The following is a 13471-nucleotide window of genomic DNA, read 5'->3' on the forward strand; positions in this document are numbered from 1 at the left end:
GCACTCTGTCTTGCCCAGTCTACTCTTTCATCTCTTAACAGTTCCTTTTAAAGAGTCTCACCAAAATTTACATCTCTTTGTGCAGAAACCACAGCTGGTGTAATTTTGCACGTTCCAAGTTCCGTCCCCTGAGAACAGATACCAGACAGGCTTCTTATTAAGCGCTTGCTAAAAAAAGGGAGACCTCAAATACGCAGGTAAAGTTTGACTGTGCCTTTCAAAACTCCCCTGGCTCTCCTGTCAATCCTAGTACCAAATAACAATGATAACAGGAAGTGCTACAGACATACTGAAAATAGAGATTCAGGGGAAGGGACAAAGGAGATAAGGCAGCTGTGTTAATAGTGAAGAAAAAGGCAGACACCCTCCTCACTCTAAGACAGCAGAGAGCATCTTCATTTCAGAGCAAACTGTTCCAAGGATGGGGAGGAAGGAAGGGATAGGCCATTGCCAAGGCAGTCTGCTCCACTTAAAACCCAGACCACATGGATAGTCATGCATCTCTCCATATGTGCATATCACACCCTCATACATGCAGATCATATTCAGCTGGCATGCCGTACCCCTATCATTTCATAAGCTAACCTGAGCTCCGGGTTTATTTGTAATATTGAATGCTGCTTGTCTTTATGTTGCTTCATAAAACAGAACATTTTAGAATATTATTATGGTTCTAAATTTTTGCCTTTGCATTACTCTATTAATAACATTTTTAGTCTACTTTTTACCCCTGCAATTACCCTGAGTTCTTGGTACAGTGGCTGGAAAGCTCTGGACAAAAGACCTGGCGTTTGCAGAGAAGTACGCAAGAGAGGAGCCTTGGCTTGATTTCGCCATTCTTCCACTTGCTTTACAATGGCAACTGTGAAATTCGTGCTGAATGAATTGAGCAGCTGTCTGGTTTGATTGCAGCTTCAGAGAATCTGTGCCTCTGACCTCAGCTGAATTGCTGTTTTATTGCTATTTGTGGCAACTGTTCCCCAGTAAATCACAACTTCTGTCCCTATGGCAACCACATCCACCTGAGATGATACTGCCTCTTTTTCTGCCAGCGGAGAAGCATAGTTATAAGAGGAAATAATCAATCTGCCTAGTGACCTTTTCTGCTTTATTATGCCTTGATCTTGCTCGACGCTGGGCATTTTCAATTAGGGATTGCGATGCTGAACCCTGCAGCTGCGTGCACAAACATGTTTCTTCAGCAGGTGTAAATGAAAGAAAGACATGTAAATTATTTGACCCTTCCAGAATATTCCTTCTATATAGAAGCTGAAGAATGCTTATAATATGTGTACAACACAAGAAGAGGAGTCTATAGCTGGAAATGCTATTAAAAAAATAAGACATCTACTTTTGCCATGGTTCACCACCATTTCTCAGTTGTTTCAAGATCCCCTCTTTAGATCAGTGCAGAAGAGAACGTTATTCTTAGACAGAAACACCTAATGACTTATGCAGAAATTCTATGGCTCTAAATTCTCTAGGACCTTGTAAGTTAGAACTTGGGGTGAGCCGGGTGGTGGTGGCGCACACCTTTAATCCCAGCACTCGGGAGGCAGAGGCAGGAGGATCTCTGGGAGTTCGAGGCCAGCCTGGTCTACAAGAGCTAGTTCCAGGAGAGGCACCAAAAACTACAGAGAAACCCTGTCTCGAAAATCCAAAAAAAAAAAAAAAAAAAAAAAAAAAAAAAGGAACTTGGGGTGAATGATAATATTACATATAAACAACTTTCTATCTGAATGCTAAATTTGAAAGCCACTGCACAAAGACCCTGATAGGAAGGACCCTGCCCCGTCCCCTCCCTTCTGTCTCTGTCTCTCTGTCTCTCTCTCTCTCTTTCTCTCTCTCTCTCTCTCTCTCTCTCTCTCTCACACACACACACACACACACAAACCCCTTTTCAGGAGTGGTTTCTTACACAGTGCTAGTCAAGTGCAAAATTGGGGTATGGCCCATTTCATCATATTATCATTAGCATCTCCCAGTTGTCCAAGAGTCAGGCTGGACTCGGGCCCCGGCTGGAGCCTGCAGACTGTATTCAAGGGAGAAATTAGATAGGGTCCTACTCCAAACATTGCCTTGGGATATCGTCTCTGATTCTAAAGCAACTGCTCTTTGATTCGAGCCGATATGTTTGATTACTTCTAGTCCATGTCCCAAATCTTACTGTTGGACCTTAAAGAGTGATGGCTGTCTTTCATTGATGCTTTTAACTACCTTGGCTGACAAGTGCAGATACCACTAAAGAATGGGCACTGATCTCTTATCCATGCCCGTCTCTAGCTGAAAAGTGCACAAGTGCGCTCTCTCTCTCTCTCTCTCTCTCTCTCTCTCTCTGTGTGTGTGTGTGTGTTGGTCTGCCTGTCTGTCTGTCTCTGTCTCCATTTCTGTCTCTCTCGACACACATACACACCTTAACAGATACTAGAGTTTTGCACAAGAGACCAAGATAAAATGTGGAGAAGTGGATTACCTGCCCGTCCTTGGTATTAATTAGTCATTAAGTAGCCGGGGTAGTCGTTCCCTGGATTAGAAACACAGAAAAGCAGTTCTCCACTTCGTTGAGTCCCAATATTCCAAAACAGGTTGACAGGTTGGAACGTGGCAAGAAGGGAAAGGGAGAAATAGAAGTGGGGCCCATATAAGGGTTCAAGACAACACAATATTATTGATCCAACCATGAGTCTGATCTACAAAGGGTCACCAGGGCAGAAAAGAAGAGCCAGGGTGTTGGGGCCAGCCATCTTGAAGCAAGTGGCACAACCAGCAGACCTACAAGGCTCTCCTGACCACAATTTCCAGGTAGATCTATACAGACTCACACTACCCACTCCTCATTATTTACAACTTAGAGGTTTTGTACCATTTTGTGTCCAATTCTCCATTCTCCTTCCTCAATAGACAGCCCAACACAGACTATTCTACCATGATAATCAACTATTTAGCTTTCTATGTTTTCTATGACCTCCTTGCCCCTTTCCCTCAGCCATCTTTCTCTGGCTGAGAAAGTGTCTGTCATATCGTCCCAAGACTCAGGTCACATTGCCTTTTTCTGCATCCACCACAGTGGGCCTTGAGTACATACAAATCTACAATCACCATAGTCAATGAGCAGAGGACCTTTTTTTACTGCTACAGGCCCACATGAGAAACGTGAGCAAGACTGACATGTAAGTGAGAGTTGCCTCAGCTACCACTTTCCAGAGCCATCATCTACCCCTGACTGCAAAGCCGGTAAAAGTCACGACCCATCCAGCATCACAGCTCCAAAATGAAAAATAGAGCCACAATGCAAAAGATGCAATGATACTCTTCCATCTTCCCCTTCGTGTTTCGGCATGTGTTCAGTAGAATAGGTGAGCTTTATTGCAATATTGTTAGATTTACTCTGTCAAGTAAAATTAATTCTAGCTTTCTTTTCCTGCCTCTCATGGTCACCAGAAACATATGCTCATTTTGAGCACCTGGCAGCTCCAATCCTGAAGTTTCAACTTAGAAGATTTTATCTAGCATCTTAGATTGCCATGCAGATATAGCCCAGGAGGAGTGCATATGCATACAAGGAAACACACACACACATATACATACACAAATTTGCACACCACATAATATTACTTCAAAGATATGTGTTGCCCAGTAAAATATTGTAAATAACAGGATGTGTAGAAGTTTTCCCCAATATTTCTAAAAATTCTTGAAGAAATATTGGCTTAAATATATATAAAAGTATGTTGTATACATATGCATATATAGTTTATATGAAATTACACCACCTAGAGTCACAATGCTCTCCCCAAGATCCATAGACTATCCAACAAAACTCCAGTACCAGACATGAGAAACCCTCCTTTCAAGTTGTTGGTCAGGGAAGTCCAAGGGACTCCTAAACAACATACGCTATTGCTGATGCCCTTGGTAGCCTCCCAAATGTTGTCTGTGACACCTATGAACAATAATATTGATTCACACAGCAAGACAGTTCTAAAAGTACAATAGTGGCACTTACACCTTGGAGCTAATCGACAGTTGTCTAATTAGACTCAAGTCCCATTCAATCAATTATTTTTTAAAAACAATCATGCCTAGTACTAGAAAATTAGTTACCTGTCCATGATGGGCAAGAGCATAGATTTTAGGGGAGAGTCTACTACTGCCACTTTCCTAATTCCTGCCTGCATTCTTAACACTTTCTCTTTTTTATTTTTAAAACAATCTTATTTTACATACCAATCCCAGTTTTCTCTCCCTCCTGTCCTCCCACTCCCTCTACCTTCTACCCACCCCACCCCAACCCATTCCTCAAAGAAAGTGAGGCCTCCCATGGGAAGTCAACAAAGTCTGTCATATCCCTTAAGGCAGGACCAAGGCCATGTTTATGAAGCCAAGCACTATCTTAACAGAGACTAAAGACAGACGTTAAAAGGAAATCCCACACTAGCTCAGAATTGAGTATAATAAAGGGTTATTTATTTCGGAGTAGACTCACAGATCACAGTCCTCTGCATGAACGGGGAAACAGGAACTGAATCCAGCAGCCAGAAGAGAGAGCAAGTGAGTGCTTTACATTAGCATTTATAGTATATGAGGTCACACCCAAGTGGGCCAGTAACTTAAAGGTTCAAGGAGTTCCTACAGCAAGAGACCATTATAGGAAACCCAAAGCTGGTTAAAATGCAGAGAATGCAGGATGAAGAGCAAATTGATACATCTATAACACAACTCCTAATCTAAGGTTCAGAGATCATGCAAGGGAGGTGGAAAGATTCTAAGAGCCAGAGGACCAGGAAGTCTGCTGTGATATGTAGTTTTCATATGACAGGAAATCTATACCCAAGAAATCTCAACAAAATAGCTGCTTAACTAAGACCTAAACAAAGACAACACAAGTAGGCAAGTCAATGTAGAGGGGGAAAATTGCATAGGGTCCTAGCCCTAGATGAAGAGCTATAGGCAACTAAAAAGTACATATAGAGGGAGAATTAGTATTCCCCAGAGATGAACACTCTGAACAGTTATCCAATTACAAGCAGTTGAACCCTAAATGGCCTCAACAAGTTTCAAATATAGATAGGTAGGTAGATAGATAGATAGATAGATAGATAGATGGATGGATGGATGGATGGACGGACGGACGGACGGACGGACGGACGGACGGACGGACAGATAGATGGACCATGAATTTGAAAGGGAGCAAGATGGGGGATGATATAACAATATTTTAATTAAATTTAGTATTACCAAAAATTTTATTTTCAATGTTGCTTGATTAGAGAATCATTTTAGCTCATTCATACTGCATCCAATTAGCCAATTCAAAGTCAGCTATAAACGTGCATTTATGTTGAGAGTCAGGTTCCACGCTTTGTGCTCAGCATCTCTCACTTGTTCCCCAGCATTTTGTGATTCTCTATTGTCCTGGCTGTGGGTCTGATTGATAACTTCAGGGCCATCTACATTAACTCTCATAGTGTCTCCTGAAAAACAGATTTTAATAGCCATTTTCCCAAGTGTAGGCTAGGGAAATGAACACACCATTTCATAAATTCCTATACTGGAATATTAGTTAACCACAGCCTAGCTGACACCTGGGCAAAAGCTCTTAATATATAATATTTCTTTTAATAGGAGGTTTATTTTAAAACAAAAATGATCACTCAAGGATAACGGGACCATTTTCCTGTCACAGTTAACACTTCAGCAATCTTCTGGGTATAAGGAATTGATGGAACTAAATTATTAGAAATGTTTTTATAACTACCACCTACACACTTACAGGGGTATTTTTGTATGCAGTGTTCCCTTTGGTTTACTTATTAATGTGTTTGACTTCCCCAAGGCTGAGGTTCCTTACAGTAATCCCCTCTATTTATACTTATTTGTTTTGAAGTTTCTAATCACAAAGTGACTGTACTTAGGATACTCCAATGCATCTACAAAGCCAAGCAGCTCTTCTTTGGTAAGTAACCCAGGTTAAAACAAAAAAGGACATGTTCCACTTTCAAACAAGAACCAGGTAAACTTTGTATGCCAGCCACAGATTTCAGCTTTTCGAAGGGATATTGATGATTCCACTGAGAAGGCTTTGAAAAAGGTTTGAGACTGGTGTGTGTTTTGGGATTATTCTAATCTCTCAGCTTCAATTCTGTCTGAAGCAGTTTTCATAGAAAGTGTTTCCTTCACTGTTGAGATAGATCAGCTACTCAAGATCGTCTGAAAACAGTGTAATAAATTCCAGCATTCTCACTGCCTGTCTCAAGCATCAGAATACCGGTATCCCCGGAACCCACAGAATTTTTAACCCAAAGCAGATAAAAAAAAATAGTTCAGTTTCATAGAAAGTTTCTAGACTATAAATCCAGATTTCCCAAGCAGTACTGGGAGGGACAGCTCTTACTGTGGCTCACGGAATATACTCCAAACATGCTGTGAGTTTGTGGCATGTTAGACTATGCTGAACTAGAAAATCAGGATGTTCAGGATTGGAGGAAAGCATGTGTCCACACACCTCCCCACCATGTGATTTTTTGCTATTCTCAAACCAATAAGACACAATATCTCATTTTTATATGATCATTTCTGAAAACGTTGACCATTGGGATGAATGATCTACTGTCATCAAGAAACATGAATTTTAAGCAAAATCCCACTAGAATGATAGAGTACATTAATTATATATGTGATGTTTGGAATTACAGTTCAAGCTGTGAGTAATGCCCCGGCTATTGTGTGACCCTGGCTAAGTTGTTTACACTCTATTTTGGTACAAAGCCCTACCATCAGATAGCTATAAGGATTACACAGTACTATTAAAGTACCCAATAGAATTCCGCACCATATGGTGTGCTTGTCAAAGGGGTTATTACCCTAAAGATGTTACTTTTGCCACTCTAAGTTGAGTAACACAGACATCACAAAAGACTCAAACTTTGCTAAGCATGGTGTCCTGCTTTACCTTCTATTGTCGTGAAACAGACCATGACTGAAAGCAACTGGAGAAGGAAAGTGTTCTTTTGTTTCACAGCTTACAGTCTTTTGTGAAGTGAAGTTAGGACAGGAGTCAACAGGCAAGAACTGAAGCGGAGGCCACAGAGGAAAACTGCTCACTGCTATGGTTCCCTCAGCTTTTAGACCTCCTAGGACCACCTAACCCCTGCCCCCAGGAGGCACATCATCCACAGTGGGCTGGACCCTCCCACATCAATCATTATTAAAGAAAACGCCCTATACACTTGCCTACAGGCCAATCTGACAGAGATGACCCTGGCTTGCATCAGGTTGACAACAGCATAACCGACTATGTGAGCAGAAGCAAAACTTCTACCATGGAAAGAAATTTACCTGGAATCAGCAGGCACTGGGCCCGAAGAGCCATTGGTACTAGGTCCCGCAAATACTCCTGGTCTTAGTATCTCAATAAACACTTGACACTCTGCTAGCACAGAAGGTAGTGATTTTCATTCATAGAACCAGAGTCTTTTTTTTAACTCAATTCTGTCTGATGAATATTAGAAATGAGAACTCATGGAAAGAAAATAAAAATACTTTCGCTGTGTACATTGATCAAGATTGCTAAACTGGTCTCCACCCATGCAAGAACTGGGACAAAGGGATTTACCCAGGAGTAGTATGTCTGGGAAGATTTCTAATGACTTTTGTACATAGACATTGGCTTATGAGACTCTCGCTGTAAGGTGTCTTAAGATACCAAACTATAGCTCCTTACCCTAGAAATTTTGTTGATATGCTTAAGTCAAATTGCCAAGTAAGGGCAGTCAGAATTTTTGCTGAAGTTAGAATACATGATGCAGGAATTATTATGTGTATTCCTTACCAATGAATAATTATGTAATAATTATTTGCATATGTAGAGACTTCCAATGGGTCTTTGCTTTCAAAGCCCTAGAAAAAGGCTACAAGAAATAGAGAGATACCAAGAAATGTCTGCAGCTGTAGATGGATGAGTGCATTCTCCAAATGTAGCTCACTAGAAGCCTCTGCCACCCACTGCTTTCATCTGAATCCTCCCATTCAATAGTCAATAGCCACTCAAGAGCCAGCCTGCCGATACAGATGTCTACTTATTTGAATGAAGCTTGATAGCTACACGTCTTAGTGGGTTAGAGTTTAAGTCCTCCTTACCCGACTAGCCTATAATAACTACCAACTTAATGAACTTTCATAAATGTCTGAGGTCCTACATCAGAGGAATGAACTTCAAAGAGTATCGGCTTTGTGGATGATGAGCCAATTGTGGTGGTTTGAATGAGAATGCCCACCCCCACCGCCCATAGGCTCATATATTTGATGTTTAGTTCCCAGTTGGTAGACTGTTTAGGAAGGGTTAAGAGGTGTTGCCTTATTGGAGGAGGTGTGTCACTGAAGGGTCAGCTTTGAGATTTCAAAAGCCCTTGCAGGGCCCCTCCATCCCTCCGTCCCTCCGTCCCTCCGTCCCTCCCTCCCTCCGCCTATGAATCAGAATGTAAGCTCTTAGCTACTCCTTTTGAGCCATAGCTTGCCTATCTGCTGCCATGCTCCCCACCATGATGAAAGAGGACTAACTCTCTGAAATAGTATGCAAGTCTTGAATTAAATGCTTTCTTTTATTAGCTGCATTTAATCAAGGTGTCTCTTCATGACAATTAAGACATCAATGAAATTAAGCCCATGAGAATTTAAAGATTTTGCCTTCGCTATGTAAATGATTATTATTTCTCCAAAAATTTCACCAGAGACTTGATCTGATTGGTGATGATGTTGGTTGGCATCTTCCAACTGTAAAGGCTGTTTAAGGGCAATTGTGTCCATTTTACTTGTCCCTGGAAAACTCGTATAGGATTTTCTCTTTGATCCAGTCGTGGATTCACGGAGGGTGTCATGTATTTACACTGCGTATCTCTGCAACTCAGAAGTTAGGCAGGTCAGAGGTTCCCACTTCCTCCTCGGTATAGACACAGACAATTCCTCCCATTCCTGATCACCTGAAGGTGTCTTTCAGATGGTCTGGGTTGTTACTTTGGGGCACATGTATAAATTTAATAGGTGATCTTTATAGTCTCATTTTCATTCCATATTTCTGATAGAAAATATACTTTTATTAAAACAAGGGATTTATGTAAGAAATGTATATACATAGAAAAATTAATAGTACAGAAAGTTAGTAGAGCAAAATTAAGTAATCACCAAACCATGTACTTAATCTTTAAGAGATGTTACTACATTTGCTTTCATTCACTTGACAAGGAAAAGGGAATATTTTCAGTGTGCTTCAGAGACATCCTGGACAGAAGTAGACATCTAGAGATTCCGCCGAGACAGTAGTAACACTGCTCCCCTTTATTTATAGGTTTGAAGGTTGAAGTGTGAGACATTACTCTGAACAAGTGCATGAGCCATAAGGAAGAGTTCTCATTTGGACTTTGGGCAAAGATATCTAACTGTGAACCACATTACAGATGTCATTCCCAGCTGTTTGCTCTCAGCCATCTTCCTCTGGTGCTAACTAACCTCCCTGTAGGTAGACAAATTGTCTTCTCTCTCATCATAATTAAGGCACAAGATCAAAGTGTACCACTCACCATGGCTTCTAGCTCAGACTCTCAACCTGTGAGCAACAGCCAGGATGTTTCCCAAAGCTGGACACTCAGGATGGAGGCACGTACTCTAGCCTAAGATTTTTCTGCCACAGTCCCTCTCATTAAGCACTAAAGCAAACCCACAAACCCATGGGAAACATAAGCTCTGTGTTCAAAAAAAAAAAAAATACCCAGTGCTGAAAAATTACGTGCTACTGTTCTGTATGCTGAAGGGAGCTATTGAAAGAATGTATGAGGAATGTCAGGTTTTCAAAGTATAACCATAAAAATGCAGATTTGATGTGTGCCAGAGAGAAATCGATATCCACAGCTATGGGAGTTGTGAATGAAGACACACTGTGAAAGACCAACTCTTTATGCATCCTTCTTGAGAGTGAGCTATACATCAGCTTCTAACATAATTAACCAGAGGCATCCTAGACATTTTAAATACAATGAATCTTCCAAACTCTGGCTTGTCAGAACTGTGAGAAACAGCAGAGTGTGTTGATTCACAGGCTCCCGAATCCATGGCTGGTCTAGGCTTGCAGTATGCAGCTGCAGGATTAAGTTCTTCAAATACCTTGAGTTATTTCCTCTGTGTTCATCAACAAGTCCAAAATAAAACATAGAGTTAATGCAGTGATGAGTACTTAAAATCCCAGCTCTGGGGAAATGGAGATAGGAGGGCTCCTGGGATTCACTGACCAGCCAGCGTACTTAGCCTACTTAGCAAACTGCAGGGTAGTGACAGCCCCTGTCTCAATAGGTAGAAGGAATTCAAAGGGTGACATCTCAAGTCAGCAAAACACATACTCATTGACCTCCATAAACATGAACATGCAGATACACACACACACGAGAAATAAAATGCATAATATATCAAATTATACAAAGATCAAATACAGAACAACATATAAATGGAAAAGCTACCTAAACTTACTAAAGGGATGCACTCAAAACAGCAATCTTAATATTTCTCAACCTGTGTTCTCTGTTGAGATTTCCTAATTCCTCTTCTGCTTCAGACCTCATCATTAATTCATTCAAGATGGCTTACTATTTTTTTTAACAAAGTTGTATGTGCAGCTCCTGAATGAGGTTCTGAAAAGATAACAAACTCACAACAGTTTGAGGAAGACAGAACATTAAATAGTCAAGGCTAAAACAAAATATGAAGCGAGAATAAGGCTTCTTCATTTTCTTGGCAGGGGAAGCAACGCGCTAAATATTTATTTGCTGAATGAATAAATCAATGAATGACATTTTCAATCCAAGGACGAATGGGCTGGATACAAATAGAAGCCGTTTGTGGAAGCACCAAGGCAAAACAGACACAGGCAGTGGACATTTTCAGAGGTCATGTCCAAATGCTTCCCAAGACACGGGTGAAAATGAGTATAGCAGCTGGAACAGCATATGCGAAGGTCAGGTGGAAAAATACGGTGGTTGGAAGTGTAGACAGAAAGTCAGGGCAGCAGGTGCTAAGAATTTGTGTAAAAATATGTTCAGATGAGCATCAAATGTTAACTTCAGCAAAGCCGTAATGAGCTACAACCAGCTAGCTAATGAACTGGGAGGTCTTGAAACAGATATGAAGCCAAAAGGGCTGTGACTATTAGAAGAATGGCATTGCTATAGGAAGAGTCTATGTGATGTTCTCTTGTCTCTCCAAGTTCAGCAACTTTCCTTGCTGGGAGAAAAGAGCTGCCATTCAAATCTTCAGTGACCACAAGTTACATCATTTGGATCAACTCCTCACCGAAAGCTAAACTGACAAGGATATAAGGTGCTCCTTTTTAAATAGAAACTTAATTGACAATCAGCTTGTATATTCATGAGGTATAACATGATGCTTAGATACACACACACACATAAAACAAAGATTCAAGCAAACTAATTTATATTAACTGCTTCATTTATTTTATTTGTTAAAAGGCTAAAAAAAATCTCTTACTTTTAGCAATTTGAAATGTTCTATATGTCATTCTATATGTTCTATATGTGGTCACCATGCTCTGTAATCACTAAATGAAACATTTATTCCTCTGGGCTAACTTAAACATGACAGCCTTTGATCTGCATCTTTCCTTCCTTTCCTTCCCCTCCCTGACATCATCATCATCATCATCATCATCAACGTTCTAATAGGATTCTATGGAATTGATTTTTTAAACTTCAGCTACTAGTAAGAAATACAGTACTTATCTTTCTTTACTATCGGGGCCTTGAGTACCAGCCTCAGTACCCCCTTAGGGCTCAGAATTGGATGTCTATGGCAGGCAAGGATCTGAGGGTAAAAACAATTAACTCAAGTATATTACCTCTGCATCTTTTTTTTTTTTTTTTTTTTTTTTTTTTTGGTTTTTCGAGACAGGGTTTCTCTGTAGCTTTGGTGCCTGTCCCGGAACTACCTCTTGTAGACCAGGCTGGCCTCGAACTCCCAGAGATCCACCTGCCTCTGCCTCCCGAGTGCTGGGATTAAAGGCGTGCGCCACCACCGCCTGGCTCCTCTGCATCTTCTTTAACTTTTGTGCAAGGGGAAAATGAAGTGCAGAGGGCACAAAGGAGAGGAGGAATAAGAAGAAGAGTAAGGGGAGGAATAAAAGAAGAAAGGAGAGTAAGGGGAAGAAGTAGAAGTAATGAGAAGAAGAAAAGTAAGGGTGATCTCCACGAGATTTTTAGTTTCTACAGGCACAGTTGGAAAATTCCACAGAGACAATGATAATATGCATATCAAAATCACAAAACGGGCAGGTAGAACCTGGAAAAAGCAGTACCCCATAACAAGACCCAGGAAAGAGCCAGCATTCAAGGGGAAGTACCTGACATCTCAAACCATTAGATAAAGTTACTAAACACCCCTGGATTCACCCATTCTCATCTAATCTCTTTGGTGATAACCAGCTTTGGAGATGCCCAGATTTTTTGGTTAGCAAAGGTAGGGCATGCTGCCTTCCTGCTCAGTGCCTGTCTTCTATAGAAATCTCTATGTGGTTGGTTAGCAGATAATTTTATGGAATAGACTCTATGTAAATTTGACTGCTAGAACAAAGAGTGAATGCCATTGCTCCAAAGCCTCACGGTGTGGGGGAATGGAACAAGGTCATTCCTATGCCCACACAGAGGTTACACTGCTGAGGTGTTCTGGAAATGAATCCCATTTTGAAGGGAAGAATCATGGGTCACAAGGTATTTACAGATATGACAGCGACTTTTCCAAAAGACAAGTGTTCCCGCAGCTCTGAGAAACAGATTATTCCATGTGGATGTGCACGTATATATTTCCCATGGATCTGAGTATTGGTCTGCCATTTGTGCATTCACTGTAGAGTCTTGTGGGCTCCAACACTTCCCCTACTTAATTCACTTAGCTTAAAGCCCACCATGCCATATTGCTGCCTAACAGGTATAAAATCTTCATAACATCTAGAATTAGAAAAATTCACCAATGGTAAAATGTCACAGCTCTTAGGAAGCCTCTTTCTGAGAGGTGTCCAGAACCTAAAGAATCTCCCCATCAGTTGGCTCTGTTCTAAAAGCAGCTCAAGAGATCATCTGTCAAAGCTAGGCATGAGACTCTGAAAAGACACTTAGAGGATTCCAGGGGAAGTATACAACGGAGTGATGCCAGGAGATGCCAGCAATGGGAAAGCCCTAATCTCTACTGGCTGCTGAATCCTTTTAGAGCTAGGAACTGTCAAAATTCAAATGATTTTCAGAAAACCAAGCGAAGTCTTCCCAGAAAATGCAGCAGCATCAGAATGAGCACATCCTCTCTTCCCTTCCCCCTGTAGTTAGCACCCTCTGCGGACACAGTTTGACAATCCTGCCACCAAACAAAGGACAGGTGCCAACTGTCTTATTACAGAGATGGTGATAAAGTATGTGTCGGCCTT

Source organism: Chionomys nivalis, chromosome 12 (genome assembly GCF_950005125.1).
Source record: "Chionomys nivalis chromosome 12, mChiNiv1.1, whole genome shotgun sequence".
Taxonomy (NCBI): Eukaryota; Metazoa; Chordata; class Mammalia; order Rodentia; family Cricetidae; genus Chionomys; species Chionomys nivalis.